We start from the raw sequence: 26,338 nt of genomic DNA on the forward strand, positions 1-26,338 counted from the left end.
GTCTCCCTATGACCCGAACAGCCCCACTGCAGTCCATCATGAATGCGGCAGCCAGAATTATCCACTGCTCCCATCGCTCCACTGCGGCGTATCCCCTCCTTGAATCCCTCCACTGGCTTCCTATCCAGTCCAGAATCAGATTCAAGATACTGTGTCTGATCTACAAATCTGTTCACAAAACCTGTCCAACCTACATTTCCGATCTTACTCAGAGGTACACACCTAGCCGCACCTAGTCCTCCTCCTTTTGTGTCCTACCTGATCATGCACCTCCATTACTGTGATCCCATGCTATCCAGTGTTGTTGCGGCAGGTGCACGCTCAGTCATGGCAGCTATTACAGGGGATCAATTGGGAAAGGGGAACAAGTGTTCTCCTAAGCCAACCGAAGCCCCAGTGAATGAATCAACATGCCTCGAATCACGAGGCATGTTGATTCATAGAACGGAAAGTAAAAAAATGAAAAAAAAAAAAAAGATTTTACACTTCCTGGTAACTTCAAGGAGAGTGTACACCACCATCTAGTGGCCAAAAAGTAATGTTAAAGTTAAAATAATAAAAATAGATGCATTTAATATGAATTAAAACCCTATTGAACCCCCCACCTACCCCGTAGCTGCAAAACATAAACACATGAAAGAAAATGACAATTGGCGTGGACGCGGCCCCCAGGACCACCTAATGTCGATCGGCGTGCAGTCCTGGGGGCGTGTTTTGCTGGAGAGTGCATGCGCCGTTGTGAGCGCATCTCCACTGGAATATGATTGCCGCTAGGAGACTGTTGGATGGTGAAACCATCGTCTATTTACTATGTACAGCACTGCGATCTATGGCAGCGCTGTACTAGGGACAGCCATGTGACACGGCTGTCCCCTTGGGCGGCAAGATAGCGAAAAAAAAAGCAAAATGTATTCAAAAAATAAAGACATAAATATTTATATGAAAATAAATAAACATTGAGACTGCAATCAAAGCCCACCAACAGACAGCGCTGTTGGTGGGCAGAAAAGGAGGGGGGATCACTTGTGTCCTGAGTTGTACGGCCCTGCAGTGAGCCCTTAAAGTTGCAGTGGCCTATTTAGTAAAAAATGGCCTGGTCACTAGTGGGTTTAAGCCCATGGTCCTTAAGTGGTTAAAAAATACATAAATAGGGACTGAACTTTTTTAATATATATGTCATGAGGATATATTACCGTTATGTTTGCAAAATAAGGGCTTGCAATTAGTGGCAGACGCAAAACTGATAAAAAGGCACCTTTATTTCCAAGTAAAATATTGTCGCCAAACATTGTACTAGGGGCATAATTTAAATGTCATAATAACCGGGACAAATGGACAAATTTTTTTAATTATGGTACCATGTATTATTTTAAAACTATAATGGCTGAAAACTTAGAAATAATGATTTTTTTTTCATTAAAATACATTTAGAATAAAATAATGCTTAGCATAATGTACCACCCACAGAAAGCCTAATTGGTGTAAAAAAAAACAAGATATAGATCATTTAGGTGTGCTAAGTAGTGATACAATTATTGGTAAATTGATAGGAGGAGCGCTGACATTGCTGACTGCGCAGTATGCTCTGGTCCACATGGCGGTGATTTACAGCGCCGCTCGCGCAGGCACAGTACAGGCTTTCCTCCAGGTCGGCCTGACCTCATCACCGCGGACCGGGAGGCAGAGGCGGCGAACGGCTGCGGGGAGAACTGTGGCATGGGACATGCTGGGAGCTTGGGTATGGACGAAGCCCTGGGTAAGTTGCACTTATTTTGCTATTAAAAGTCTGATAACTCTTTTAAAGTGGATCCGAGATGAACTTTTACACATTACATAATTGGGTTCCTTTCTTATTGTTTATAGGGCATTCCTCAAGCCAAATACTTTTTTGTTTTTGTTTATTACTGTAACTCCCTATAAACTAAACAACCCACCCCCACAGGTTTTCAGAGAGCCAAGACACTTTCAGACAGTAGCAAGGGCTCATGGGAGCTCAGTTTGGGCAGGAGGAGGTGGAGGTATTACTAGCCAGAGATTTCAAAGGCAGAGGGGAGGAGGGAGGAAGAGGGGGATTAGGTTTTTTTGCTCAAGATGCAGATAAGCCTGCTTCTGTGTAATGTTTACAAACAACATGGCTGCTGTCATTGTATCACAAGAAGAAAGAATTATATTCTATTAAAGCTGTTTGCAGCTAGATTTGTTGTGTAAACTATCTAAACTTTAGATAAGGTATATAGACAAGTTACTTGTTATAGTTAGTTTTTCATTTCGGATCCACTTTAAGGTGAAAACACCTGCAGGCTGAAGTGGTTAATGTACTACAAACGTATGTTCGCTCTTGACACAATACCGACAAAAACAAGCAAATAAAAGATATAAAATATATACATTTTAATTTATAAATGTTTATGGGTTGCTCTATGACATCACTGCTATGTATAAAGGCACACAATACAAACAACTTTATTACACAACACTACATTTATTACATTGAAGAAATACATTCTATCCAATGTGTCACTTTGACAAATAAAGTTTCTTCTTGAATGTAAACTTAAAATGCCTTAAGTCTAATGATTTTCATGTAATCGAATCTCGCCAAAGGACCGGCACCACTCGATGTATTTAGAAGCTCTTTATAACTTTATTGGCATCAATATGATAGCAACGACAGACGCTGTTTCGGCCCCCATGGGCCTTTATCAAGTTGCACAGGATAAAGGCCCATGGGGGCCGAAACAGCGTCTGTTGTTGCTATCATATTGATGCCAATAAAGTTATAAAGAGCTTCTAAATACATCGAGTGGTGCCGGTCCTTTGGCGAGATTCTATGTTGTGACCCCTTGGTACTGGGGTGAGGACCTAGGCACACTTTCCTGCATTAAAGCCACTGTGAGTGCTCTTGGGCACTTGGAAGAATAATGATTTTCATGCAGCACACCCACAAACCATTCCATTTATGCCAAAATTAATTTGATTTTTCCAACCGACTTTAATCGAGAAAAATAACAATTTCGATCATAATTTTCAACTGAAACAATTCTCACAATTTTTTCACACAATCGATCATTTTATTCGAATTTCAGTAAAATCAAAGAGAAAAATTGTAACATGTAAAGCCTCAGTCTGCAGAAAGTAACAAACAGATCTGGCTACACATTTGAGGACATTGAGTACAATTTTGTCGACAGTGCTATAGAGACATTAGTGGTGGGATGGCCCAGTAGTACACATAGGGCTTGATTTACAAAGCGGCGTTAAGTGTTAGCGCCGCTGTGAAAATCCTATTAGCGCATCTTAAGTAGCTTTGCGCGCAGTAATAGCAGCGCAAAAAGCTTCATCGCGCACAGGACCACCCACATCGCGCACGGCGCGGCTGGACAGTAATAGTGTGCGGTGTTACCGATAACACCGCACCCGCTGCCCTGTAAATGTTGCACCCGGTGCAACAAAAACGGCGCATCGGGTGCTCCCGAGACGGTGCATTGATGCGCCGTTTTTGTCACACCGGGTGCGATGTTTACAGGCAAGCGGGTGCGACGTTATCGTTGCACCGCGCACTATTAATGCACGCGATGTGGGTGGACCTATGGGCGCAAACCACCTAACGCTGTGGTTTGCGCCCACAAACTGTTAAGGCCTCCTAACTGGCATATTGCCTGTTAGTGAATCAAGGCCATAATGTTGTAGTGTAACAATCTACGGTCGGACAGAGGTTCTCAGGTCTCTTTAAGGAGGAAAAAAAAAGGATTGCCGGTCAAGAAGGGCATTTGGGACTGATTGAAGACATAAATTATAGGCATGTTTACTCTTTCACCAATTATGAATTCTAGTTGTTTATAATCTAGCTGTCATATAATTGGTAACTGTACTTTTTTAATCATTTCTTTCTTTTTCTTTTCTCTTTCTGTGCAGTGGGTATTTGAAAATTGGATTTTTCTCTTTCTTTCTTTTTTTTGTTTTTGTTTTACTTCATTGTTAAGCTTGTGAACACATGTATTTACATGCTAGTCAGGGTGTTGGACAGAATGATATTGGGTGGGGGGCACGGTTGGTGGCAGTGGACCTTGGGTGCTGGAAAGTACAAATCAGGCCCCTGCACCAGTAGTATTTAAGCTTGTTATAATTAGTATTGGTGTTCAAATCCTGGATTCGTCATCTGGAAACACACATTATACAATACACCAAACTTGAGCACCAAAGCTAGGTAAGAGGGTCATGGGGTTACAGTCCACATCATGCTTCATGTGACTTTGATGTTTCCTCTTTCTAAGTCACATGAAGTGTGATGTGGACTGGAACCCCATGAACCTCTTAACTAGATTTGATGCTGAAGTGTGGTGTATGGCATACTGTGTTTTCAAATCAAGTTACTGACTACACAGAATAAACGCTTGCTAAACTAGTCACTGTCTTAGTGACAACAAGCGCCCACAACAGGACCGACTGAAACGAGGTAGCCAATCGCGGACGCAGCGATGGCCTACTTCGCAATGACAGGACAGAATAGTCAGGAAACAGAAGAATCAAAGACAGGCAAATGCAATACATACAAATATACAATGGGTATGATATTTCTAGCATATTACAATTACAGCTATCAATGAAACTACAAACGACTGACTAACACATGTATATATCGGGGATGAACCGATATATAACATAAGCAAGGAACACTGGCTAGGAACTGGCACAATACATGGAACTGGACTAGGAAGGATTCGATACCTCTACGCAGAAGTGAGAGCAATCCACGCAAGGTAACAGGAACAGGACTGAACTAGCTAAGCACAGGTGATCACGATAAGCGCAACCTACCAAAACATGCTGGAAACTGACTGACTGAACACAGGATATAAACAGTTCGAGTACGTATATATCAGCAACACTGATGTATTAACGTAACATGAATACAAAGAAAATAACAAACGTGCTAGTATGCGTATATATCGGCGATGAACCAATATATGATGCAAGACTAGCAAAGTAACAAATGCTGATAACACGAACAGGACTAGAAGGACTCACTGAGTCCTACGCAGGAGATCAGTCCAGTCCACATGAATTAACACAAGAACTAGGAACACGGTCTGGGGCCAGAGTAACAGCAAGACAGGCTGATGCTGAAAACTATGATAGCTCATGGAGCACTGCAACAAGCATTTCTTTATACTGAGGTCATCCAATGGGAGCAGACATGCAGATTCCCACACAGGTGAATGATAATCAATCACAGGCTGACAGCAGGAAAGTACCACAAGCAAAAGTTTTTTTACACTTGCGCTCAACAGTATAGTGTTGGCCCTTTAAATGTACCCTCGGTGCAGCTCTCTTGTGCTGGATGGGGCCAGTCACTGGTAAAAACAGAAGGGTAAGGGGAGACAGAGAGCGCTCCGATGGTGCATTACCACAAATATATGTATTAAGCACGCAACAATATATGCACTTACAATATGTAAAATAATACTGCGCCTTGTATAGCCCGTCAGTCGGTCGCCTCAGTGCGTTCCAGCCTGGCCAGGGCTGGAGGTGTGGATGGAATCACACAGGAGCGTCCTTCTGCGGGGAACGGTGCGCAGTGACTGCTGTCTGACGTCACTACCGGTTTCGGCGTAAGTCCACGCCTTCCTCAGGACCTGGCCAGGCTGGAACGCACTGAGGCGACCGACTGACGGGCTATACAAGGCGCAGTATTATTTTACATATTGTAAGTGCATATATTGTTGCGTGCTTAATACATATATTTGTGGTAATGCACCATCGGAGCGCTCTCTGTCTCCCCTGACAGCAGGAAAGGGCAGACAAAGATATGCAGCCTGCTTGAAAGGAATTTCAGCTCCATTGCAACAGACAATGTTTGCTTAAAGAGACTCCGTAACAAAAATTGCATCCTGTTTTTTATCATCCTACAAGTTCCAAAAGCTATTCTAATGTGTTCTGGCTTACTGTAGCACGTTCTACTATCACCATCTCTGTAATAAATCAACTTATCTCTCTCTTGTCAGACTTGTCAGCCTGTGTCTGGAAGGCTGCCAAGTTCTTCAGTGTTGTGGTTCTGTGATGCATCTCCCCCCTCCAGGCCCCTCTCTGCACACTGCCTGTGTATTATTTAGATTAGGGCAGCTTCTCTCTTCTCTCTTATCTTTTACAAGCTGGATAAATCTTCCTCTGAGCTGGCTGGGCTTTCACATACTGAGGAATTACATACAGGCAGAGCTGTCTGCACTCTGCAGGAAGAAACAGCCTGACACTTCAATGGAAGATAGCTGCAGGGGGAAAGAAACACCCAAATGATCTCTTGAGATTCAAAAGGAAGGCTGTATACAGCCTGCTTGTGTATGAATGTATTTTCTATGTGTGGACATACTGTACATCAACCTACTTCCTGTTTTGGTGGCCATTTTGTTTGTTTATAAACAAACTTTTTAAAACTGGTTTTAACCACTTTTAATGCGGCGAGGAGCGGCGAAATTGTGACAGAGGGTAATAGGAGATGTCCCCTAACACACTGGTATGTTTACTTTTGTGCGATTTTAACAATACAGATTCTCTTTAACATTAGCATCTTAAACTGTCATTAACTTTAGAGCGAATGCAGATGGAATCAACACTCAATGTGAGCGCAAGCAAAACTATGTGAGCAAATGCATGCAAATAAATCAAAAACTGCTTGTCTACAGTAAAACTGCAGCCAGCAGCAGTACATGCTGCCGAAGTGATGATAACACTGCTGCTTCAACAGCACCCAGCAGTAGAGATGGCCCAAACAGTTCGCATGCGAACCTATTCGCGCGAACATCGGTGGTTCACGTTCGCGATAGAAAGTGAACTTTATGCGAGTTCGGCCCGTCCCCTATACAAAAACATTAGGCTAAACTTTGACCCTCTACATCACAGTCAGCAGACACAGGGCAGCCAATCAGACTACACTCCTTCCTGGAGCCCCTCCCTCCCCTTATAAAAGGCAGCTGTGTTGGCCATGTTCTCACTCTGTATGCTGCGTAGGTAGTGAGAGAAGGGAGAGAGTTGCTGCAGAGATTAGGGAAAGCTTAGTTAGGCTGTTGCTAGGCTTGTTAGCTTGCTCCTCGCTTATACTTATTGCTAAAAAGCACCCTAAAACAGCTCTTTTGAGAGCTAATGTTCTTGTGATCTGTTTTTTTTTTTTTTTGTGGCCCACTGACACTTGCATATACAGCCCTGTCAGTCGCATCTGGCCCTTGCTAATTGCTATACTGTGCCAGGCCCAGCACATTAAGTGCTTCCTTTTCACTGCACCTGTGTTTGACAGCTGCACATTTGTAATACCAGTCCATGCATACCTCTTCATGTTCACTGCACCTGCGTGACAGCACGCAGTGTTATATACCAGTCACTGCATACCTGTTCCGTGTATCTGTGAGTGTGACAGCTGCACATCTGTAATACCAGTCCGTGCATACCTGTTCATGTTCACTGCAGCTGTATGACAGCATGCAGTGTTATATACCAGTCACTGCATACCTGTTCCGTGTACCTGTGTGTGTGTCAGCTGCACATTTGTGATACCAGTCCATGCATACCTGTTCACTGCACCTGTGTGTGTGACCGCTGCACATTGTATTGATACCAGTCACTGCATACCTTTCACTGCACCTGTGTGTCAGCATGCAGTTTTATATGCCAGTCCGTGCATAACTGTTCACTGTACCTGTGTGTGTGACAGCTGCACATTGTATTGATACCAGTCACTGCATACCTGTTCACTGCACCTGTGTGACAGCACGCCGTTTTATATACCAGTCACTGCATAACTGATCAGTGTACCTGTGTGTGTGACAGCTGCACATTTGTAATACCAGTCACTGCATACCTTTCACTGCACCTGTGTGTGTGACAGCTGCACATTGTATTGATACCAGTCCCTGCATACCTTTCACTGCACCTGTGTGACCGCATGCTTTTTTATATACCAGTCACTGCATACCTGATAACTGCACCTGTGTAACCGCATGCTCTTTTATATACCAGTCTGTGCATACCTTTGAACTTCACCTGTGTGTGTGACAGCTGCACATTGTATTGATACAAGTCCGTGCATAGCTTTGAACTGCACCTGTGTGTTTGATAGCTGCACATTGTATTGATACCAGTCCATGCATACCTTTGAACTGAACCTGTGTGTTGTGACAGCTGCACATTGTATTGATACCAGTCAGTGCATAGCTTTGAATTGCACCTTTGTGTTTGACAGCTGCACATTGTATTGATACCAGTCCATGCATACCTTTGAACTGCACCTGTGTGTGTGACAGCTGCACTTTGTATTGATACCAGTCCGTGCATACCTGTTCACTGCACCTGTGTAACAGCACACAGTTTTATATACCAGTCACTGCATAACTGTTCACTGTACCTGTGTTTGTGACAGCTACACATTTGTAATACCAGTCCATGCATACCTGTTCACTGCACCTGCGTGACTGCATGCTGTTTTATATACCAGTCCGTGCATACCTGTGAACTGTACCTGTGTGACAGCTGAACATTGTATTGAAATACCAGTCACTGCACACCTTTTCACTGCACTTGTGTGACTGCACATTGTATTAGTCAAGTCAGTGCATACCTTTCACTTCATTCCCCCCCTTGATATGGACAAAACATGCAGAGGCAGAGCCAGAGTCAGGCCACCCGGCAGGTCTGTTTGAGGTCGTGCTGACATGATTTTGTGCAGCCCTGGACGAAAGTACAGTGCTCAGAAGAAGGCACGTGCCATCAACTCCCAAGATTGTCAGGATGTAGTTGACTATTTAACACAGAACACCTCATCTTCCGCAGCCACCAGCACTATTACAAGCACCACATTCACTCCATTTAACACTTCACAGGAGTTATTTGGTGGGAACTTAACTGATTCACAGCCATTATTGTTACAACAAGATGAAGATGCTAAGCAAGTTACACCTCCTCATTAGCCTGAGTTAGGCGGCACTATGGATGTAAGGTGTGAGGAGGATGATGAAGTACCTGCTGTTGGTGCAGTTTATGAGGTGTCCGATACAAGCGAAGCTGTGGAGGTTGATTATGATAATGATGCTATTGCCATTGATATCACGTGGGATCCTAATAGACATGATGACCAGGGGGACAGTTCAGAAGTGAAGTCAGAGGAGAGGAGTTGCTGAAAGAAGCAGGGGGGAGCTCGTCATCAAAAACAGCTTGTGGCAGTGTCCGGTGGCATGTATCGCCACCTATGGACAGCCAGCTAACGTGCCCTCAATGTGTTCTGCTGACGCCACCACCAAAGTGCCATTGTTCCAGGGCTCAGTCATTGTGGACATTTTTTTGTGTGTCTGCCTCAGATGAGAGAAATGCCATATATACTCTCTGCCACCAAAATTTGAGCCTTGGAAAGACCAAGACCCGCGTAGGGACAACTGCCTTACGAAGGCACATGACGAGAAAGCACAAACGGCAATGGGAAGACCACCTGAGCAAAAGCAACACACAAAAGCAAAGCCAGCCTCCTTCTTCTCTTCCTCCTTCAGGTGCATTATCTTCAGCCGCTTTCTCCCTTGCACCCTCACAGCCACCCTCCTCAATTCTGCCTCTCACCTTGAGCGGTTCCTGCTCCTCTGCCCACAGCAGCAGCCAGGTGTCTGTGAAGGAAATCTTTGAGCGGAAGAAGCCAATGTCTGCCAGTCACCTCCTTGCCCAGCATCTGACAGCTAGCTTGGCGGAACTGTTAGCTCACCAGCTGTTACCATACCAGCTGGTGGACTCTGAGGCCTTCCGAAAATTTGTGGCGATTGGGACACCGCAGTGGAAGATACCAGGCCGCAATTATTTCTCAAAAAAGGCGATACCCAAACTGCACCATGAAGTTGAAAGGCAAGTGGTGTCATCTCTGGCACACAGCGTTGGGTCAAGGGTCCATCTGACCACAGATGCCTGGTCTGCAAAGCATGGTCAGGGCAGGTACATTACTTACTCAGCACATTGGGTCTACCTGGTGACCCCTGGCAAGCAGGGAGTATGTGGCTTTGCAGTGGACCTAGTTGGCTTGCAGGCAGGCCTGCTGCCATCTACTCTCCTTCTCCTCCTACTCCTCCTGCTGTCATCCTCCTCCTTGGCTGAGTGGCAGTGCTACTCTACTATTAATAAAAAACACTGCGCCACTGTTCCAGAGTAGTTATGAAAGTTAATTGTTCACCAGTCCCTGGGATCGCTGCAGAAAGTCCAATTTAGGATGTTAAAATACAAAGAAACTGCTGTGCTCTCCAGACCTGAAACAAAATCAGACTCCACATAGGGTAATAATGTTTAGAATATGCAAATGTTTTCACAAAAAGTGACACTATTCAAGTTTCATCAGAAGCCCGTGCATAAATAAAACCTCCGTGCTGGTGATCTCAATCAGTGCTCACTCAGTGCCAATCCCAAAGAAGTGTATGCCAAAAGGCTCACCAGATGCTGACCACCTCTACTTGCAGGTGGAAACAACACTTAGGTTAGCTGTCAATCAATGCCACAGATCCGGTCATATAAATCTTCTTTTAATCCGAAAAAATAATCTCAATAAAAACATAAAAAAGATACATAGCGTGATCCTGTACAGTTAGCCTCTGCTAACTATCAATTCTTGCCGATGCCCATCCGCTGGGTCTACGCAATAGAAGGTGGACTTCCGCGGTATTCCGCTCCTGGTCCTCCCCTCAGCCGCAGGGTCTATCACTCGTTCGCGCTAGCTGCTTCTGACCAGACGGTCCGCTTGCTTCCAGGTGCACGTAACGACGTCAGACGTTCAGCAGTGCTACTCTACTGCTGCTGTGATCTCCTCTCCAGCTACACACCCCCAGCTCCCCAGGGCCTATGCTGCATGCCAGGTATGACGGTGTCACGCCATCTTGCACATGTCTTGCCTCAAAGCGGAGAGTCACTCTGAAGGATCTCTCCTGGCTGCTCTGAACAAACAGGTGGATCAGTGGTTAACCCCGCACCAACTGGAGATCGACAACGTGGTGTGTGACAACGGCAGAAATCTCACTTCGGCTTTGAATTTGGGAAAGTTGACACATGTACCCTGCATGGCACATGTGCTAATTCTAATAATTCAGAGATTTGTGTCTAAGTACCCAGGCTTACAGGATGTCCTGAAGCAGTCCAGGAAGGTGTGTGGACATTTCAGGCGGTCCTACACGGCCATGGCCTGCTTGGCCGATATTCAGCAGAGAAACAATTTGCCGGCGAGGCGCTTGATTTGCGATAGCCTGACTCAGTGGAATTCAACGCTCCTGATGTTTAACCGCCTGCTACAACAGGAGAAAGCCATCAACCAGTATCTGTACAACTACAGTGAAAGGTCATGCTCTGGGGAGCTGGGGTTGTTCTGGCCGAAGTACTGGACACTCATGCCAAATGCCTGCAGGCTCATGCGGCCATTTGAGGAGGTGACAAACCTTGTGAATCGCAGTGAAGGCACCATCAGCGACTTGATCCCATATGGTGTCAGAATCCGCTCTGCTGAACTTGTTTCCCTGGACTGCTTTGTTTCCTATGCAGCTTGCATGGTTCAGTCCAGGGAAAGGAGTCCTTTTTGTCAGTTTGCAAGGCTGACTGATTTGCATCTACTTGTCATGCAGATTGCTTGTCTGCTTCCTTTGAGGGTTTCTAGTATAAATGTCACTTCCTCCCAGAATGCCTTGCTCGACATAGTTTTCTGATTAGGGAAACTTACCTTGGAGCCTCAACCTTTTTGTATCTTGTGCGAATATTCTAGTGTAGTTATTATTGGGGAGTGCATTCAGCTCTTCTTATAGTACGGTCAGGTTCTGTTTTATTTGTACTGTTCATTCCTGTCTGTATTGTCTTGTCCTTGCGATTATACTGTCACCTGCGGTGGCTGACAGTGGATCGTTTGGTCTCGCTCATAGATCGCATTCGCCCTAGCGGTAAAGGCGGTGGATCTCCCTTGTCTGACTCTTGGAGTATAACCTTAGCTGCGGTTGCTATTGGTTACTCCTTCAGTCTGTCTTATACAAGATACAGAGGCGCCAAAAGAATAAAAGGTAATTAAATGAACTTCAAAAACCAACTGGTTAAACAGAGGAGGCAGCGGTGGTCTTACCCCCTCCAAACAGACACAGGCAAGGAATGCGATTCAGACAGTCAACAATTTATTCGGAACTCCAAAAAACAATGCAACGCGTTTCACGGGCCATACATCCCGCTTCCTCAGGCAAAATACAGTAGCAGTCACAGCATCTGTATTATATCAGCGAGCTCAGCGCCTCCACAGCTCCATCTGCCGGTTGGAATTTTCCTCTGCAAAGTTATACTGGGTGCTCTGTTTCTGTGACTGTGGCGATTTCCTGCTGGAAATCGCCCGCGGATTATTACATTTCCTTTTGCTTCAGCGCACATGGTGTGCGCTGGCTGGAAATCACCCGCAGATCATTACATATGGTTAATTTCCTGAAACGTGCCGTGCGTAGAGTGGTGGATTAAGCTGTGGAGGAGCGTGAACAGGAAGAGGCAGAAGAGCGGGAACAATCATCAGCAGAACCAGATGTTTCCTCAACACCTGCAGCATCACAGAGGAGGGGGGAGGAGGAGGAAGAGTCATATGGGGAAGAGGAGTCAGAAGAGGAAGGTGTTTTTTTGTTTTTGAGGAGGAGGCGGAAGAACAACTGCAGCAGGTGTCGCAGGGGCCTTGTGCTGCTCACCTTTGCCATGGTATTGTTCATGGCTGGGTAGAGAAGGAGAATTTACCTGACATCACTGAGGAAGAGCAAGAGGAGATGGATAGTACGTCGGCATCCAACTTTGTGCAGATGGCGTCTTTCATGCTGTCCAGCCTGTTGAGGGACCCCTTTATAAAAAACTCAAGGGGAATGACCTGTACTGGGTGGCAAAACTACAAGACCCAAGGTATAAGCACAAAGTGGCGGAGATGTTACCAAATCACCAGAAGGCAGAAAGGATGCAGAACTTGCACCACAAGCTGGCAAGTATGCTTTACAGTGCGTTTAAGGGTGATGTCACAGCACAACGGAATAAAGGTGCCACTGCCAGTAATCTTCCTCCTCCTTCCATGTCCACGCAGGCAAGGACAGGATGCTCCAGCGATCTCATGGTGATGTCGGATGTGCAGACATTCTTTAGTCCAACAACTCGTCTTAGCCCTTCTGGATCCTCCCTCCACCAACGCCTCGACCGGCAGGTAGCCGACTACCTGGCCTTAACTGCGGATGTAGACAACAGCAATGAACCCCTGGGCCCTGGACTATTGGGTGTGCAGGCTTGACCTGTGGCCAGAGCTATCACAATTTGCCATACAACTTCTGGCTTGTCCTGCCTCAACTGTCCTGTCAGAAAGGACCTTCAGCTCAGCTGGAGGCATTGTCACTGAGAAGAGAAGTAGCCTAGGTCAAAAAAGTTTTCAGTGCCTCACCTTTAACAAAATTAATGAGGCAGGGATCCCGAGGGGCTACTGCCCACCCGAAGAAGACTAAGTCAGTCCCCACACACAGCATCTCTGCCTGCATGCAGTGTGACTGCCTGCCCCAAGAATAAGTCGGTCCCCAGTCCTCACACAGCATCTCTGCCTGCAGGCCGCTTGACTGGCTTCTCTGCCACCTCCAACAGGGTCCAGGACTCCAGATGGATTCCTGAATTTTTAAGGCCACTGCTAGCAGCGGCCGCTAACAAAAACAATACTAATTTATTTGTGGTGCATGTACATGCCTGCCTAATTTTTCTGGCTGCACTGTGGCACTGGCTGCAACAACAAAACAAAAGGCATGTACATGTGTCAATTCCCCTTCGTGATCATTACCTTGCTGCGGTGAAGGGGCTTGCGTATCACAATGAAGCAATGACTGCTGGCTATATGAGTGTCTCCGGGGGGGGGGGGGGGGGGCACACCCAACATAATAATAAGGTTGTTGCTTCATTGTGGACAGACCAAATTCGATCAGTTGGACAGTCACTGTTGTTATGTCATTGATCTACCTCAGCCCGGCGACCATATGGGCTTGAAAACCTCCAAGGCCTACACTCTCGCCATGGTGCGCACCAGTCCAGCACGGCCGTCACTACGCAAACAGCTGTGTGTGGTACGTTACACAGTGAGTTTGGTCTTTCAATGTGAAGCAGTACACTAATTACACTACCTGATTGATGTATACACATGCAAGATGTTTTAAAACACTCTATGCCTCCAATTTAGCGTTGCAATGTGATTTCTGCCCTTAAAATGCTGTTGTGCATCAAATCCTGATTTTTCCCCTGGACTTTTGGCATGTATCCTACTCCGCCGTGCCCCCCTCCAGGTGTTAGACTTCTTGAAACATCTTTTCCATCACTTTTTTGGCCAGAATTAATGTTTGAAGTTTTGAAAGTTTGCCTGCCCATTAAAGTCTATTGCAGTTCGCAAAGTTCGCGCAAACCCGAACTTTTGCGGAAGTTCACGTTCCAGGTTCGCAAACCTAAAATCGGAGGTCCGAGCCATCTCTACCCAGCAGGTCCTGACCACACACTCCACGAGTATCCAAGTTTGCCTCCCACTCTGTAGATTTCACTGGAAGATCTTCTGGAGCACCATCAAACAGCATGGGAAAGTCATCAGGAGATACAGGCACATTTGCAATGCTTACTGTTTGACTGGTGTTTGTTCTTGTCATGGCTTTTCTAGTTCCTGCAGAAGAAGAGCCTACTGCACTTTAAGACTATGTGGCAGTGATTTGCAGTAACATACAAATAGGAACAGATAAGTGTCTTCAAAGTCTGAAGAGTATTTTTGAGCCATTTTAGCTTAAAAAAATTAAAATTGAATCGAGAAATTAGGAGCAATAAATTCTTGGCAGATTCATTTAAGAGACCCTGAGTGGTAGGGGAAAAAAAGAAACTGCACTTACCTGGGGCTTACTCCAGCCCATCGTAGCCCGCGAGGTCCCCCGGTATCCTCCTGGTCCCTTCCTTTCTACTGCTGGCGGCTCTGGTAATGCAGCAGGTGAAGTCGCACATGTGTGCCAACACAGTGCAACCGTTGCATAATTACACCGGTCGCTGTAAGTCTTTAGTCTTTAGAGAACCACGCATGTGCAGGACTCTTATAATGACTGGTGTGATGGCGCGACGGGTGCACAGCTTCCCCTGAAGTCGCTGCATTACCGGAGCAACCAGCGGTACCACGGAGGGGGCCAAGAGGATGCTGGGGGGCCTCACGGGCTACGTTGGGCTGGAGGAAGCCCCAGGTAAGTCCAGTTTTCTTTTTTTTGCCACCGCTCGGGGTCCCTTTAAGAGTGATAACATCTACTGGAATTCAAATTGAAAACATTTTAAATGCATGGCTACCTTTAGAGTGCTATCTCCACTTACTCAACAGATATTTTCCATCCAGTCTGATTACATTTTAACCATAAATCGACCTAAAATATTGTTTGAACTAGATGGAAAATCTTTGTCTGGGTTGGGGGTCTGGGAGAAGTGTGTGGGTGTTGAGGTGGGAGGTCTGAGAGGAAGGGAGATGGGGGGCCCTATAAAAAAATTTGCTGTGGGGCCCAGTCATTTCTAGCTACGTCCATGGTCACCTCCAATCCTCATTTCCGTAACATGGTGCACTACCTCCCTGAAATACCTAAGAATCAGGATGACATCTACTTATGATTCCTTATCTCTGAAATTAGATGTAATTTAAACAAATGGACCTATTAAAGTGACACTGAAGTAAAAATAAACAAATAAACAAAACTTATGGTATAATTAATTGTATGTGTAGTACGGATAATTAATAGGACATTAGTAGCAAAGTAAAGCGTCTCATATTTTTATTTTAAGTTATATAGCTTTTTTTTATAACATTACATCGTTCTCTAATTTTTGCAGTTTACAAATTACACTCTGCGTTTTAAATGATAAAACAGAGCAGAGCTAATGACCCTTTGAACTTCCTGGCAAAAAAAATATTAAACAAACAAGAAGCAGTGAGAGATAGGTTGAGATAAGTGCTTCAGAAAATAGCATTACTGTGCAGTACACTCCACACCACGTGCGAGTGATTAACAGCAGCATTCACACAGGCGCAGTAGAGGACGACCTGGCAAGGTCAGCCCCTGCACCTTCGGGAACTGGGAGCCAGTGGCTGAGAGCAGAGCTGCTAGCGGCTGGAGGAAGCCCCGGGTAAGTAAAGGTAATTTTTTTGGGCTGCCTGGACTTTCCCTTTAACATCACCTGAATCTTTGGAAATTCAAGTCTTTTCACTTCCATCACTCTTTTGTTCTTTTTTTTCTTAATAATCTTCAATGATACTACTCACACTCCTTTGTGCTAGGTTAACATGTTTTTTGATGGTCATATGTTATTTTTGATTATTTGTTGTTCACCTACTACATGTTAGTATATACCTGGCCTGTGCAAACTGTGGCCCACTGGCAGGATTCAACCCACGTCCCCTATAAAGGGGGCCCGGTGATAGAGGGTGGGAGGTCCTCTCTCCTTCCTCCTGCAGTCCATTAAAAAATATGTGCAGAGCTTGTACGATAATCAGCTTACCCAATTGCACTCTCCAGTGCCTTTCTCCATGGCAACGGCATCGTTATGTGCCGTCACTAAGTACCAGCATGGCCATGGAGATTGTCGCTGAAAAGTGCAATCGGTTGAGTTACCACCCAAATTTCTCCCTGCACAGGCATATTCTGGAGGGAGGAAGGGAGACAGACACTGTAGCAGCCCGAAAAGTTTGCCCACCCTTGGTATATACTGTGATATAAGCATATAGGAAGTTTATGTTTAATGTATTTCTTTATGCAATACCATATGTCACACTTTATTATTTTCTGTAAGCTCTTATTTGTTTTGAATAATCAATAAAAAAGATAATGTATTAAACAAATTAAAGCACCTGACACACACACACGCACACATGCACGCACACACGCACACACACACACACGCACACACACACATGCACGCACGCACGCACGCAAACACGCACACACACACGCACGCACACACACACACACACGCACACACACACACGCACACACACGCACACACACACGCACACACGCACACACGCACACACGCACACACACACGCACACACACACACACACGCACACACACACGCACATACACGCACACACGCACACACACACACACGCACACACGCACACACGCACACACGCACACACGCACACACACACACACACATTATACATACATTTATTTAAGGTTATTTTGAACTGAAGTTTAAATCTCTTTCCATTTAATAAGAATAACAAAATATAGCAACAAATTATTAAGTTGCTTTGCTGCTATAAAAGCCTGCTACTATTTAAAACTGCCTGTACATTTTAAACCTATATTCACTTGTCCAGTATTATAGAATGATTACATCAGTAGTCATTAAACTGCTTTTTTAAAAGGCACCACTAGATGGCTCTATGGTAGCATGTGTTTTGAAACTTGGATCTGAGTTTTCTGTACTATATCCCTTTAATCCTAGTTTTCTCACTAAGCAGTGTTACCTAAAAAGGGTTCCCTAATATAAAAAAATAAACCAGAGTATGATATGAATGAAAAAAAAAAGTATTGCAGAGATTGTGGAAATGACAGTGTTACTTCTCAGTCACTACGTTCTTTTCTGCACTGGTCTCTGTCGAATTATTCATGTATCATAGATCTAAAGCAGAAAGTTAATTCAGACTGAACTTGTTGGGGATCTAAGAGGTTACAGCATTTATCAGCCTTGTTATCATCACCCACTTAGTCTATATAACCTCTCTGAATTAGAATTATTTAGGTACATGCTGAGTTTGCAAAGAGGTTTGTGTGGGTATATCATTTTTTTCTAGCTTTATGTGTCTTTGTTCAGTTTGATATCATTACCATACTATTTTTTTGGATGTCACTTTTCCCCATTTTCTTTTACCATCTTTACCTCCCTGTATTAATCACTGTATTCTCACCATAAACGTCTTATCTCGGACATTAAAGAAGAACTCCATTGTGTATGGAAATAAGTGTAAAAACATAATACTTACTCACTTGTCAGATGCCATTCACTGTATATGGAAAAGGAGGGATCCAGGCCACTGCACGTGCACCCACTGGACTTTCAGATTTACAGTACTTACTGGCTAGTCCATTTAGTTAATTCCCTACAAGGGGCTTATGAGAGTCTTTAATCAATTAACTAATTGAATCAGAAGGATGCAATGATCTGAAAGTTTGATTGAGATATGTGCAATAGCTGGGGCAGTATTTTTTCAAGCTCCTAGACACAGCAACAACAATCAGTCCATACACACTAATCTCATCTCCACCTGTTAGTGGATTTCTTCTTTAAATAATCATCTAAATTCGAACAACAACAAAAAAATCATAAAAAAAACTATTTTCTGTATGTTTTGTGATTAAAAGTTTATCCTATAGCCGGTTTCCTTCGCAAGATGACCAATCATTAGTTAGCATTACTCAGGCGAAAGTCTGAGCAATGCTCTCATGTTATGGGCAACGGGGAGCAAGATTTTTCGCTGTGGTGGTTTCCTTCAGCCCCACGCCCTTGCTCCCCAGAGATGCGCGCGCACCTGCCAAACATCCGTTGCTATCTGCCGCCGTTGCATCTGGGGGTCTCCTTTAACAAGGAGATCCCCAGAGCTCCCCGTTAGGCTGCCAAACATCGCCAAAGCCTCATGCAAATGGTCCAGACAGTGGACCAATGGAGAGATCCAGCGGGAGCTTTCAAGATAGTTTGCCCGAGTTCCGAGAGACAGTAATTACAGTGAGAGATACACTGTAATTACAGCGTCCTTGTGGCAAGAGGCAGCGGATGTCTAGCGGCGTTAGGTCAATTACTCATGGGTGACTGGCATAGCTTCTTGGGGCTTCGCCGATGTGTGGTGGCCCTACGGGGAGCTTTGGGGGTCTCCTTATTATCGCTAATTAATGGTATGCTTAGTTCCAATAGTAAATACAAATATGCAACCCTGGTAAATATCTGTTTTCAGTTTAAGGGCTGAATTTGAGAAACTGAATGCTAAATAACTGTTCACCTGCCCCATTTGCAAACATTCATACACTAATTCTTAGCCTTTTCAATGCAATGCAATGTGAAAAAATAGAAAGGGCAGGGGGGTAACTAGACATCACTGGGCCTCCCTGCGAAACTTTGGATGGGGCCCCCCACCCCCTTCGCTTTCCGCACAGGAAAACTGAGGACCAATGTGTTTTTCCCATGCAGATAAAACACTTACACTTAAAGGGGAACTGAAGAGAGAGGTATATGGAGGCTGCCATGTTTATTTCCTTTTAAGCAATACCAGTTGCCTGGCAGCCCTGCTGATCCTCTGCCTCTAATACTATTAGCCATAGCCCCTGAACAAGCATGCAGCAGATCAGGTGTTTCAGACTTCAAAGTCAGATCTGACAAGACTAGCTGCATGCTTGTTTCTGGTGTTATTCAGATACTACTGCAGAGAAATAGACCAGCAGGGCTGCCAGGCAACTGGTATTGCTTAAAAGGAAATAAACATGGCAGTCTCCATATACCTCTCTCTTCAGTTCCCCTTTAAAGGAAACATCAGGCAATCTATGCTACCCCTAGATCTACTTACCCACGGCTTCCTCCAGCCCCTTGCAGCCAACAAGTCCCTCCTTACTCCCAGTACGTACATACACACACAGCCTTATTGTTTTACAACATGAGAGCACATGCTACATGGAGGAACAACAATGACATGCTGAACATAAGATATAGTATCAATGTAACTTTGGCAAAACATTTAGAATGTCGCTGATTGATACTGTTATTACGGGGGATCTTATGAAACAACAAGTTCTCAGTGAGGCAGTGACAGTCAGACATCAATCTCCACTCCATTGCATTGTACATTTATTCAGAGGCCATAAAATCATTAGCCAGTGTGATAAGAATCTAGGAATCCTTTTGCTGAAAAGGGAAAGTCTACAAACAAAGGAGTCACATTTTGAAAAAAAAGCTGTAAAGTCTTTGTCAAGTCTTTATAACTTTGCTGCAGTGAGAGACAGATGTTTTTTACAAACCCTAGGGAGCAGGGACAGTGTACAAATTCCAAAGTGTGTGTGAGTCCTTATCTGTGTGGTGGACACATGCAGTCAATATAACAATGGTAGGAGAGCAGAATACGTTTTTTTTTCTCCATGCCCTTAGCTGTCAGTCTCTCAAACATTTCCCCCCACAAGCCCCCTGTGGTGTATGGGCCCCCCTGCGGAGGCATCCCTTGCAGGGTCTATTGTTACACCCCTGAGAAAGGGGCCTCAGACAAGTTATAATATGTATTCATGTTTATCTCCCATGTCACATGTAGGCAAAGGAATGCTTTATCAGGAAAAATGTTTTTGGTACAATTTCACAGTAAGCAATTCAGAGTGCAGCAGGTGACAACAAAAGTTTTGATTAAGGTCCAATTTCCATTAGGAGGTGCAGCCGTTTCTGAATTGGTTATGGCTCCCGTTGTGCTGCGAAGATGCAGCCTGAATCACTAAGTCGTGCCATGCATGGCTATAGGGATTCGGGTGCGTGTTACAGAAGTCTGCAGCATGCTGTCCAAATTCGCACAGCAGTAAGCAGCTATTGCAAATTTGCACTGAGGAGACCAACACTAATACATTACTGTGTACAGTATGTTAAATGTTTCTATATACAAAAACAAGTTTCTGATCCTGTATTCTGTTTCCTAATTCCTACTAGCACATTATACTAAAAACTTGGTTCTACATATTTATACATATACGGTAATGTTGGTTAACCACTTCAGTGTACAAGAGGTCTCCAGACCGTCAAAGATGTCACTATGATGGCAGAGCTCTGTGAGCCGATCAGGAGCCGATTTAATTGGCTCCTGACCCTGTGAACAATGTGAGCCAATGAGATGAGAGTGCCGCGATCAGCGGTAGAGTACAGTAGGCTAATTGAAATCTACACCCTGGCAGGAATAACAGGTCCAAAACAGGGTGTCGATTTCAATTAGCACGGTTCGGAACTGTTTAATAATAGTTACATAATATGAATAGTTGTTTGTTGTGCTTGTGAAGTTTTTCACAGATAGCATTATTTGTTGTGCTTTGCTGTTTTTAACTGTGCCTACATTATTTAGCTGTATATTACACGTTTCTTCCAATAATCACTATCTCGAACTCCACCGTTTGCAAGATTTATAATAATCTGCGATCACAGCACCTCTCTCTATTAGAGATGGTCAATGACATGCAAATAATTTTTGCTTGCAAGCAGATTTTTTGCAAATTCTGTGGAGCTTTGAATTGGGCCAGTCAAAATCTACAGAAAGCTTAAAATTCAAGCTGCATACAATTTTCATTAACATTTGCATGCAAGACAAAATTATTTGCATTTCATCAACCATCCCTACTCATTATCAATAACATATCTGTAAGTGATCCCTTTGTCATAATGTTTTGTTTCTGATGCCTTACTGATCCCAACTCCCAAAATTCCTTAAGGAACAAAGTTAACTTAAAGTGATCCGATCACCATTTTTAGCATCCAGGGCATCGCAATAGCACATGCAAAATGCATGCCAACAATGGGACTCATTATTATAATAAACCTTTATTTTGCCTTTTATTTTACATTTAAAGTTTAGAACTTATGTTTTATTAGCCTACTTTAGCAGGCCTGCGGTCCAGCCCATCCACAGAGATTTCAGGCAGCTAATTGTTTTATGGTATGCGTTAAAAAGAAGTAAACAATACCTTTTCATCAACAGAGGGGTGGGTAATTGGGACAATTTCTTTCAAGAGCTTATCTAGAGGGAATGTGTGAAGATAGCTTGCTGGGTACTCTGATAGCATCCATGACTTATGTAAATAAAGAAGGCGGGAAGGGGAGGTGGGAACAAGCCAGGAGAAATTCCAGTGAAAAAAGGGGTACTTAGTTTCCTTTAAAGGACAACTGAAGTGAGAAGGATATGAAGGCTGCCATATGTATTTCCTTTTAAACAATGCCAGCGGCCTGGCAGCCCTGCTGATCTATGTAGCTGCAGTAGTGTCTGAATAACACCAGAATAAAATCAGGAATTATTATTATTATTTATTTATAAAGCGCCAACATATTCCGTGGCGCTGTACAATGTAAGAAAACAAACAAGGGATACATATTGATACAGACAATGATATACATCAAATATGAACACTGATACACAATACAGCATTGCTGATTACAATTTGATTTAACATGATGACTAAAATGTATAAATGTCTAACAGAGTGCAAGCAATTAAATTAATAACATTCCATAACACAAAAGGGTGAGAGCCCTGCCCTTGCGAGCTTACAATCTAAAGGAATGGGGTGGAAACAAGAGGTGGGGAAGTATACAGTATATGTACAGGCAGTGCGTAATTAGGTTATTTAGTGGGTGCATGGCCTAAGCTAGAGTATATGCTTATCGGAAAAGGTGGGTTTTGAGGGAGCTTTTAACGATTTCAAAGGTGGGAGAGTGGCGGATGTGCTGTGGAAGGGCATTCCAGAGGAGGGGTGAGGCACATGAGAAGTCTTGTACACGTGAATGTGAGGAGGTAATTGTAGAAGAGGATAAAAGAAGCTCATGTGCAGATCTGAGATTGCGGTTGGGTTGGTATCTGGAGACTAGTGAGGAGATGTACAGGGGAGAGAGATTGTGGAGAGCTTTGTAGGTTAGGGTTAAGAGTTTGAACTGAATCCTCTCGTTAATTGGTAGCCAGTGAAGAGCTTGACAGAGAGGAGCAGCAGAGGAAGAGCAAGAGGAGAGATGAATAAGTCGAGCAGCAGAGTTCAGTACAGAATTGAGCGGTGCTAGTCTGTTAGTTGGAAGTCCACCAAGCAATATATTGCAATAGTCCAATTGAGATATAATAAGAGCATGTACTAACATTTTGGTTGTGTCATGGGAGAGAAAAGGTCCGATATGTGCTATGTTTTTGAGTTGGAGATGGCAGGAGCTGGTTAGGAATTTAATGTGAGGATTAAATGAGAGAGAAGAATCAAATATAACCCCTAAGCACCGTGCTTTGGGAACTGAAGTTATAGACATGTTGTTACCATTTATTGTAATATCAGGCAAAGAGGTGGACAGGGATGGTGGAAAGACTATTAGTTCAGTTTTTTTTCATATTAAGTTTTAAGAAGTGAGAGGACATGAAAGAGGAAATAGCGGACAGGCAGTCGGGAACCCGTGTGAGGAGGGAGTTAAGGTCTGGGGCCGAGAGATACAGTTGTGTATCATCCGCATATAGGTGGTATTGAAAACCAAATAAGTTGATTAAGTTACCGAGACCGTGCATGTAGATGGAGAAGAGGAGGGGACCGAGGACAGAGCCTTGAGGTACCCCTACAGACAAAGGATGTGAAGAGGAGGCCTGATCTGAATAAGAAACAGTGAAAGACCTTCCAGAGGAATGTAGCTAATCTAGTCAGATCTGACAATAATGTGAGAAATACTTGTTCTGCACATGCTTGTTTGGGGTCTGTGGCTAAAAGTATTAGAGGCAGAGGAACAGCAGGACAGCCAGGCAACTGGTATTGCTTAAAAGGAAATAAATATGGCCACCTCCATATAACTATCACTACAGAAGAACTGGAACCTAAATAACATAATGAATAAGAAGGCTTATTAGTTCTTACAATATGCAATTATAAATGATGAAGTTAGTGTTTGGCTATTGTAAAATCTCTCCTCTCACTGATTTACTTTCTGAAATTCATCACATGCTGCAACATCTGTAGTACTGGCAAGTGATCTCTGCAGAATGCTTGTTACTAAGAGTTCAAAAGCCAGTACAAAAACATAGCTGCTGGTGGTATTCCAGAAAGCTGTGGTGGTGTATTTCCACATATTACACAGCCTAAGATAAGCCCCAGTGGTAAGAATTAGGAATCAGAAATTATTATATTCAACAAACATGACTGGGTCGTACCTGGAATTGGATTTTATGCATGCAGGACTCAAGTAAGAGGAATATAGGATACAAAATCACAACATACATTACAATATACCAAATCCACGCAAAAAAAAACAAGTGTCTAGATTGTTCCTGTGTCTAGAGGTCATTACTGAGATGGCCCAAATCCTCTAGACTGATGGAAGCCGACTGAAATAGCAGGGGCTAGGTTGTGAGTAGTTGTTGGCGACCCTCAGCACTTTGGAATGTACACTGGAGTTATAGAGGTCAAGTGGGAGGAGGGGTTTCCCAATGTTTCTCTACGCTGATCTGATGACCCTCTGTAATTTGTATCTGTTGCTGGCAGAGGAAACAGAATATCACACCAGGATGGGTGAACAGAGGACAGACTCAGTAGAGTAGAAGTTTGTTAAAAGCTACTGGGCCATACAAAAAATTTTCAGTTGGTGAAGGAAGAAAAGTTTCTGCTGTGATGTCATCTGGCTGGAGGTGCTGTTGGTGTTCCTGCTCAGATCACGGGAGATAAGTGCGTATAGGGGGCAGAAACAGGATATACTTTCGACTTCGGTGCCATCAATGTAGAGTGGAACTGGGGTGAAGTTGATGATCATCTCATTGGTTTTGGCTGTGTATAGGACCAGTCTGTACTCTCTACAATAGTGGAATATTCTCTCAACCTGCTGATGGTAGACTGCTGATGGTAGGCCTGCTCGTCCTTATCAGTTACAAGGCCAACAATGGCGGCATCATCAGCAAATTTTATGACCTTGAGGCCTCTTTCACACTACATGTGATTCTGATTTGCATTTTTTAATCGCTTTTAACATGCAATTCCGATTTGCGATGTTTAATCGTTATTGCATTCTGTGTTTTTTCTGCATTTTACTTTTGAAAGCATCCAGGGAAAATCTGAATTGCAAATCGGAATCAGAATCGCAAATCGGAATCGCAAATTGGATTTGTAGTGTACAGGGGGCCTGAAAGAGTTTGTTGTGTATCTACAGTTATTTTTGTTGAGGGAGAATGGAATCGGTGACAGGACGCAGCCTTGTGGAGCTCCTGTGTTTGTGACCCCTGGTTGTATGGAGATATCGCCCAGTTTGATGACTTGGGAGTGGGACCTGTGTAAGGAAGTCTCTGATCCATAGGTGTAGGGTGGGATGGACCTCAAGTGCTGCAACATTGTCCTGAAGTAACCGAGGGCAGATGGTATTAGAAGTCCAGAAGGAGGATACTGGTGTATGAGTCCAACCTACCCAGGTGGTTGCTGATGAGCTCCAGGCAGATATTGATGGCATCATCGGTGGACCTGTTTGCTTTGTAGGCAAACTAGAAAAGGTCCAACAGGGATAATGTAGAGTGCTTTAAGGTAGGCAAGGTTACATACCAATATAAAGCAATATATAGCTACAGGAAGTGTTACTGATACTGAAACCAGGATATTTGACATAAAAGTGGGTATCCTGACTCATTTACTGCAATCTACTACATGGTGTCACATTTCCACTTTAACTGCACATTTTCATATGTCGTGCCAGGATTTGCCGTGCTGAAATGAACTGGTACACTGTGAAGCAGGCTTGTTGCTGGGGATTCATTAAACATTTTGGGGTGCTCTGTGTTTCCAAGGTGTGGCTCTTAATTCAGAATAATTTATTTTATTATAAAGTAATAGTATTTTCACTTTTGTAAAGCTAATCCGTTCGTTGTTTTATGGTACAAAAACCGCACACTAATAGAAGAGACATTCATGATTCTGTAAAGTACATAATGTACTAACTAGAACATGCCAGCACTGAACATTTTGAATTAGATTCTTATTCCCTCTCCTAACAAAGACATAAAGAAAACGACAGTGCAGAGACTCAAGTGTATTAAACTGAACATCAGAGGTAAATTATTAAAAAGCAAATGCATGCATGCATGCTGTAAAGAGCAAGACCTAAGAAGGCATATTGCTTAACAAAAGAAATGGAAATCTGTATTTTGCCTTGGGTATACTTTAAGGCATTTGAGGTTATACTAGTTCTACCACAGCAATAATGGTGATGTCTTAGTCTGTAAAGTAAGAGAATGATAAACAGCTTAAAGACTTAAAAATGCATATTTATAATTGCAGAGCTTTTAGCCTACAGTTATTCTATTATGTAGCTAATTTGATTTTGCACAGATCCCACAGTATTAAACAGAAGAAATATATATGGAGCACTTGTGCTAACAAAGCTGCCAATACAGAAAAAAACCCATACACAAATATAAACATCTATTGTACGTATTTATATTGATGTTACATTGTTGATGTTATATTATGTTACAAAAAATAGAATAAAATATTGGCCTTGATTCACTAAAGCAGCGCAACTTAAATAGAGTAGCATGAGTTGAAAATCCTGTGCTGTAGTGCTGCGAAGTGTGCAC

This window comes from Hyperolius riggenbachi, chromosome 2 (genome assembly GCF_040937935.1).
Source record: "Hyperolius riggenbachi isolate aHypRig1 chromosome 2, aHypRig1.pri, whole genome shotgun sequence".
Classification (NCBI taxonomy): domain Eukaryota; kingdom Metazoa; phylum Chordata; class Amphibia; order Anura; family Hyperoliidae; genus Hyperolius; species Hyperolius riggenbachi.